We start from the raw sequence: 7821 nt of genomic DNA, 5'->3' as shown, positions 1-7821 counted from the left end.
CTCGCTCTGGGAGGCAGCACTAACTGAAGGCCCGTGTCTGACGCCAGCCTCTCATCTAAAATGTTGGCCAGATGTGCCCAGCTCACGGATTTGACCTCTCTCTTCCCCAGATCCCGCAATCTGCTATCTTCTCCCTGGAGGCCAAGACCCATTTCTGAATCCCAGCAGAGGGACCGTTGTAAGATAATTCAGACGATTCTCTCTGGTGACACAGCTCCAGCTCCGAGCGCTGCGCTCTGCACCCGGAAAAGGTTAAAGCCTTTCGGCGCTCGCGTCCTTGGCTCGGCTGCTGCCTGTGCACGCCGAGAGGCCCCTGCCACTGCAGCGAGGCAGATTCACCGTCTTTATTTTGGTCACCCTAGGCCAGATCCTGGCGTTTCTTTAGTGAGTGTTCAGTCAACTGGTATTCATTTTCTTTCCTGCTTTCTTTGAGGAGCGAGAAGACAAAGCGTTCCCAGCATCAGCTGGTGCAGAGCCACGCAGTTGCGCTGAGCACAGCGAGGCTTTGCTGACTTCTGCCAGCTTAACATCTGCCCACGCCGTGTCTACAGGCACCCACCAAAAGCTGTCAAGGTCTCCAGCCACTTAATTGGAGTCCCCAAAGCCTTGACCTCAAATAAATACCACCTGCTCCTCCTCCTCCCCGCCCCTCCCCCTTAAAAAAAAAAAAAAATTAATGTGAAAAAACCTTTGCCATGTTCCGGGTGAACTCATCAGCCTGAGGAAGTATCTGCTTCACAGACTAATTGTGCCGGAGCTGGATTATGTGATTGGCCTCTTGTTTCAAACCACAGCTCCCCATGGATAGACAAAAGACTGTAATGAACAGCGAGGAGTCTTCTTCCAAAGCTGATCGGTCATTGAGAGAAAAACAGAGTAACCAAACCGAATGCAAAACTTTTCACCTTCTCTCAGCCTAGCTTTGCACGCCCTCGTTAGGTAGGAGAAGTTGGGTCTCTGCAAGCCCAGGCTCCCCGTGCACACCCCAATTAAAGCTCTAGCACTTGCTTCTCTCGCCTTGACACGTTCGCACATTCGCTGCGCACGGGCTGCCAGCGAGGCTCGCCAGCCCCTCTCCTGTCACCAAGGTGCCATCGCCTTCCCTCGCAGGCCATGCAGGCGCTGCTGGTGGAACACAGCCCCCCTGCACCCCAGCTCCCACCCTCCCCTGCCCACAGGCGTGCCTGGCTGCGCGGTGGGGCGTGCAGCTGCCCCACGTCACGAGCCAGTGGCTAACCTGCCATCATGGCCAGTGGCCCAAGCAAAGGAAGGGCCTTCTTTGTTCTTGTTTGGGATCAGGGTCTGTGACAGTTCAAGTCTCCTGCCATCCTGCTTGGCTGATGCAGCTGCTCCGGCAGGTACTTGGGAAGTAAAAGCTGGCACACGTCACCTTGCAGGGATCTGGGATACTCCCGGAGCTGACCATTTTTCATGTAGCTGCACATTTCCCTTTTTTCCATCAGTATACTTCCACCCTCTATTTTTGGATGGCTTCTTTGTCTTTCTTTCTTTTTCTTTTTTTTTTTTTTTTTTTTAATTTTTAGCCATGCCCATGAGCTCTGCTGTGCCTGCTGTCTCATCAGCAATTGCTGTTCTTCCATTATCAGCTGGCAACGCTCCATCAGGCTTCTCCATCTCAAAAATTGCCCTCACACTGGAACAACACAAACACCTAGAAACAGGCAAAGCCACTTCTCTCCCCCCTGCCCCTGGGGTGGGGGAGGCAGGGGCCAGTGGCAAGTGGCCACCTTGGTGCTCCATCTTGGCTTGCTACAGCTCCCATCCATAGCCACCCCGAGGCAGAGGAGTGGCTATGCCACTGGAGATGGGTACGTTCCAAGGGCAGGGAAGGCAGTTATAGGTCATTTACTCCGGCTTCTCCCACAGGCCCAGGAACATCCACCTGTTATCTCTGAGAAATTCCCAGTAACTGCAGGACAAGAGGAAACAGCCTCAAGTTGTGCCAGAGGAGCTTTAGATTGGATGTTACGAAAATTTTTTTCATGGAAAGGGTGGTCAGGCACTGGAACAGGCTGCCCAGGGATGTGGTGGAGTCCCCATCCCTTGAAATGTTAAGAAAACATGCAGATGTGCCTGGGGACACGGGTTAGGGGTGGGCTCGGCAGCGCTGGGGTAACGGTTGGACTCGATGGTCTCAAAGGTCTTTTCCAACCTCAACGATTCCATGGTTCCGTGCACTCACCTGCGCAGCCTGGAGCAGGCAGCAGCCCTAGCGCAGCCAGCACTGGCTGCTGGTACACAGCTCAAAGCCAGCCTGTGGCTGCTGGGGGATGTGGGGGATTCCCCCCACCCTGCAGCCCCACGCTCACCGCAGGGCCCCCCAGGAAAAGCTGTTATCACCCAACCCTGCAGCACATGGGGCACGTGCCGGTTCAGACGCACACCTCCAGCATCAGGAGCTGCTGGGGAAAAACCTGCCCACCCCCAGCTCCGGCCAGGCTTCCCCCTCCCTCTTCACGGTCTCCGGCGAAAGCGCCTTAGCCCCAGCTTGTCCTCCCATTGCACTCAGAGGGAGATGCCCTCGTGCATACTCTTGCATGCTGCCTCTCCTTTCTTCCCATCCCTCCCCAAGGTGCTTCTGCCTCACACACCCCCTTTCACGCTCTGCTTCCCTCCCTCCGGCATCAGATCCCTTTGCCCTCAGGTGGATCCAGATTGCCTCTCCCAGCACGGCGCAGGCAGCCAGCCCCCCTCCCTCCGACAGACGTACTCCCACAAACCCACTGAACCCATCCACACGGCTTTAATATTCATAAAAGTCAACCCTAGTCTAAAGAAAATGTGGTTGATGATGAAAGTATTTACATTGCAAATCACTTTTAATAACACTCGGGTAGTCAGCCTGGTGATAAATGTTAATCTGTCTATCAGCCCAACAACAAAATAAACCCAGCTCAGAAGGGGAGAGGCAGAGAGAGGAACACCAGCCGGTGAAAGGCTCAGCCCCCCCCCGAGCATCACCCCGCCAAGGGAGACGGGTGTGAGGGCTGCACTCAGCAGCCAGCGAGAGCATTGCAGCGTGACACAGCGAGCAGGAGCAGCCGCTACGTGTGCTCTTGGCCAAGCGAGGAGACACCCCAGGCACCCCGGCGGGGCAGAGGGCGACCCCCCCAGCATGCAGCCCCTTCGCTTGCTGGCAGGAGGCCGCTGTCTAAACTCTCCTTGCCAATGCCCAGGGCTGCAGGCAACAGGGCGATGCCATCCGTGGGTGAGACGCAGCCCACGGGTCATTCCCCCCGGTCATCTCTGGGGAAGGTGGGAGAGGGGACAGCACTTTGTGGGCACCTGCCTGGCTCCTAATTGCCTGGCTAAGGGCATGGTATGGCACATTGGTAGGGGGGCTTAGGACAGTTTGAAGGATCTGCAATAAATATCACTCCCAGGCCACACTTGCTTGGAGCCTCCCACGCTGAGGAGACAGGATGGTGTGAGCACAAGTCCTGTCTCCCCACCAAGCACCATCCCCAGGGAAGCTTCATTCCCCCTCATTCCGGCTGTCCTGGGGCAGCAGCAGGCACATTCAGCCCCAGAGGTGAGCGCTGCGGAGGGCAGTCACTCAGGGATGCGGGCTGAGCCAGGACCCAAACCACACTGGGACACAACCAGGCTGCAGGGAGCGAGTGATGCTGCAGGGGAGCAGCGCAGGGCTTGCAGGGCCCGAGGAGGAGCAGGGCTGCTGCAGCCTTCCCGAGAGAGGTGGTGGCCGATGGCACCCAGCTGCTTTCTGCACCCTCCGCCAGGCCCCCAGGCCTGCAGCCACATCTTCTCATGCTTCACGGCATGCCTGGACCAGGGACGGAGGAACAAAAATACCATTGCTGAAGCTGCATTAGACACATCAGTGCTCAGCTGTTTCCCAGCCTCCCAGGCTGCTTGGAGAGACAGGGTAACGAAAGATTCTTTCATTATTTGGGAAAAATCATTTTTTGCACCAATGAAGGATGCCAGAGCCACAGCCCCAGGGAGCGGGTGACCGTGTTGAGCCACGCAGCAGGTGTGGCCCCCGCGGCTGGGGTGACAGTGGCACTTGCCCTGAGGTCCCCAGCAGGGCACAGCCAGGACAAGTGGGGTACGGCTGCTCTGACCTGGCGGGGAAGCCAGGTGAGCACGAAGAAGTTTTTTATGACTAATGTAGAAAGTCATCCTCCCACGTCTGGCTAGTGCACGTCAGTGCAATTCACACCAGCCTGTGAGCATCCCTGAAGCGCCAGGGGACCCCCCGACACCTGCGGTCTCGGCTTGACCGCAAATATTAGTGCCTTAACTCACGTGTGGGGGGCACAGCAGGTGAAATGTTAGGCTTCACACCTCACCTTGCTGCCAGCCCTTGGAAGTTGGCTGCTGGGCATGGATGACCTCTTGAGCTCATCAAAAGTGGGAGGGCGGCTGCAGCCCGTGCCCGCTGCGGTTCTCAGGGAGGCATGGGGAGTACGCACCTCTGGGAGAGCTAAACACAACAGCACACCGCCCAGCCTGGTGTGCTGCAAGCTCCTCAGTCAATAATCATCTGCTCTTCGCGTTTTTAAAAGATTGCTGCTGTTGCTGCTATTTTAAGGTTGCGCTCAATTTTGTCACATTTGCCATATAAGCATGACTTCAAATATTTCAATATAATTGTTTTGTAGCAAGTCTTATTTGCTTTCTGGGTAATGGAAGGGGGAAAGTGCTTCTGAATCACTTCTTTTATACCTATTATAAAAAAAAAAGGTGAAAAAAAAAGTGGAAATGTAGGCTTGTGCTGTTCCCCTGCCGTTTGCCCACACCGCCGCAGAAGACGGCACATCTCCCCTGCGTCCGTTGCACCCCTGGGCCAGGTTTCATGGGCAAACACCGTGCCTGCTGCTGGCAGCCAGTCACCACACCCCATCCCACGCTGCCTGACCATCGGGGGAAAAGCAAAGAGGGGCTCAAGCCCCTTTAATAGATGAATCTTCATTCATTAATTCTCTAATTTGCTACTTCGTTAATTCACTGATTCACAAATTCACTAACTGGCATGCTTACGCGTGGGGCAGTTCCCTCGCCGGCAGTGCGGGTGCTCAGCCTTCCTCTTGGGCACAGTGGGGGGGGTCTGTGGTAGCCCATCGGCCAGCACGGGAGCCCAGCTGCTGCCACCTCCCCTCCAAAGGCTTTTGGGGTTGGCTGCGGTGTTGACGCCTCCCAGCTCAAGTCGGTCCATACCATCTCTATAGGCTGGTGGGTCCTGCAGAAGGTGCTGGCGACTGTTGCAGAGCTGCAGGAAAGGATGGTTGCAAGACACACTGGTCCACTAGCTCCCAGGCTGCTGGGGTTGGAGCCTCTAGCCTGGCAAGCCTCCCTGGAGCTAAGACCACCTTTGGTACTGGCAGCCACTTTGCTGGAGGAGAAACTCACCCCGAGTGAGGAGACAAGCCCCAGCCCCACAGGGCACTGAGCCACCCCGGGGACACCGGGGCAAAGCCAAGTCTGTCTGGGGGCCCCAGTCTTCTCAGCCCCAGGGGCAGGGAGCTGCCACCCCGCCATCAGATTTAACTCACCAGCAGTGTGGGGGAGCCTGCCTTCCAGTACACATCCAACCTAACAAATATTTTCTTTAATGCACTTATCCTTTTAAAAAGGTGCATTTCCCTCAGTTTGAGGTAATCGCCGGTGCTGCTGAGGGACAAAGAGCTCTGTGTATGTGCACCTGACCTTGGGCTGCTCAGTTCCACCTTTTGGACAGGATTTGTGCTCCCCACACACATACTTACCCCGCAGAGAGCCCCCGCTAGCGTTAATGCCACCAACCATCCCCTTCCCGTAGAAGGAAACCAAAGGTGACACACCAAGTGTGCAGAAACCACAGCAGGTAAGAACCAAACGGTCAGAAAGATGCATCCAGGAAGCGTTTCACACAGGCAGAATGAAGCAGATCCTTTCTTCCTGAAGAAAGATGCTGCCTCTGGCAGGGACCTGCAGGGACCTGCCCCTCTTTGGGGCTGCAGCAGAGCAAGGACCTGGCCACCGTCACTTGCCTTCACCCCATGGATAAGCGTGATGGCAGGCAGCCCGCAAGCATCCACACCTCCCGCTCACGTGGCTGCCTCTCTTCTCGCGCCCCCCCCCCCCAGCCTCTTCCCACTGAAGTTATCCGGGAAGAAGACCCCATGCCAGGGTATGAGGGGTACCAAGCTGCCACGCACCGCAGGGATGAAGCCATCATACTGCCATCGGGGTCTCCTTTTCACCTCTACCTCTGTACCCCCACCCAACCCCAGCACTCGCCGAGGAGACTCCACTGGCCCAAGCCAAGCAAAAATCTGGGTGAAGTCTTTTTTTTTTCTTTATGGCAAGAGGCCATTTCTCAAGGCAGAGCCAGGGATGGAGGAGACTCAAGGCTGCAGGATGCAAGAGCTCTGCTCTCTGCCAGCCAGGCTAATAACCCTGTATTAAATTACAGGCCTGGGTTCAGTTGTGGTTGTGGGGTTTTTTTTGTTTCTTTCTTTTTTTTTTTTTTATAAGCTGTCTGTTTAGATTTATCAGTGTAATTCCTGATACTGCCTTGTCGGACATCATTACGATAATCTCACTACCGCGTCTGCTGGGGAATTGGGAGGTGAGCAGGGGGCTGCTGCAGTGCCGGAGGGCAGTGGGGCTGGGGCCACCTGCAAGGGGCAGCCCTGAAGCCCTGGGACCACTCACCCTGGAGCTGGGGACCCTGGGGAAAGTGGAGGCATGAAGGCAAGAGCCCCTGCAAGGGGACTCAAAAGTCAAAAAGTCACGGGAAGAACTGTCAGGGAAGAAGACACGGAGGGATGAGGCAGCCAGCGCCCTGCCAGGTGGGTCTCCATCCCTCCAACGATTTCACCAGGAGGAAGAGAAGCCTCCAGAGAGGGGGAGAGGGCACACAGAAAAACCTGGAGGTTCTGGGCAAGCTGGAAATGAGCAGCCTCTGTTTTGGAATGATGCCTCACCTCCCCTTAATTCCCAGTAACTGCATCATTTATCTAAACCAGACTCCTCAGGGCACAGAGCACAGCAGGAGGAGGAGGAGGGCAGGAGGCTGCCAGCCCAGCTCCGTCCATTCACGCTGCAGCCCCTCTCCCCTCCACGGGTGCTCCCTTGCACACGCACACACGTGCACACACACACATGCACATGCAAGCCTCTTCCTCTTCCCCTCAGCTGGGCCAGCTCCTGCTTTGCCCTGGCACTGGTCCCACACCAGCGATCTGGCTGGCACACAGTGCTCCTCCCTGGGGACCTGGCACTGAGACCCTCACTCGTGACAGGGGCGATGCCCCAGCACAGCAGCTTCCCTTCCCAGCAGCTGGAGCGGGGTCAGCTGAGGGGCTGCCTGGGGTGGGGGCGATGGAAATTTGGGATTTTTTGGGCATAGCATAGAGCAAAGGTGACTGTGGGAGCCTATTAACCCATGTGGAGCATCCCCCCCCGCCCAACTCCCTGCTGGGCAGGGGCTGAGGGAGGGAGCTACAGGTGGGAGGTGAGTAATCACATCAGCAAAATAAATAAAAATCCCAGCCCAGCCCGGTGTTTTTATTAATGAAGATGAGCCTGTGATGGGACTTAATTCCCAGCCCCCAGGCGATTAGGCTGGAGGATGGAGCCTCAGTGATGGACACGTCTGGGTGGATGTGGCCCAGCCAGATGCAGCGAGAGACCATGAGCCCCTTCCAAGGGGCAGCGGGTGCGCGGCCTTGCAACCCAGAGCATGAGGAGAGGAGCTGCCAACACCTGCAGAGGGCAAGTCCTTCCAGCCGCCTCGCTGCAGACAGGATGCTGACAGCCACTGTTGCTCAGGTGGGACCTGGCTGAGGTCAC

This window comes from Falco rusticolus, chromosome 7 (assembly GCF_015220075.1).
Source record: "Falco rusticolus isolate bFalRus1 chromosome 7, bFalRus1.pri, whole genome shotgun sequence".
NCBI lineage: Eukaryota > Metazoa > Chordata > Aves > Falconiformes > Falconidae > Falco > Falco rusticolus.
Note: the sequence above shows the minus strand (reverse complement) of the source record.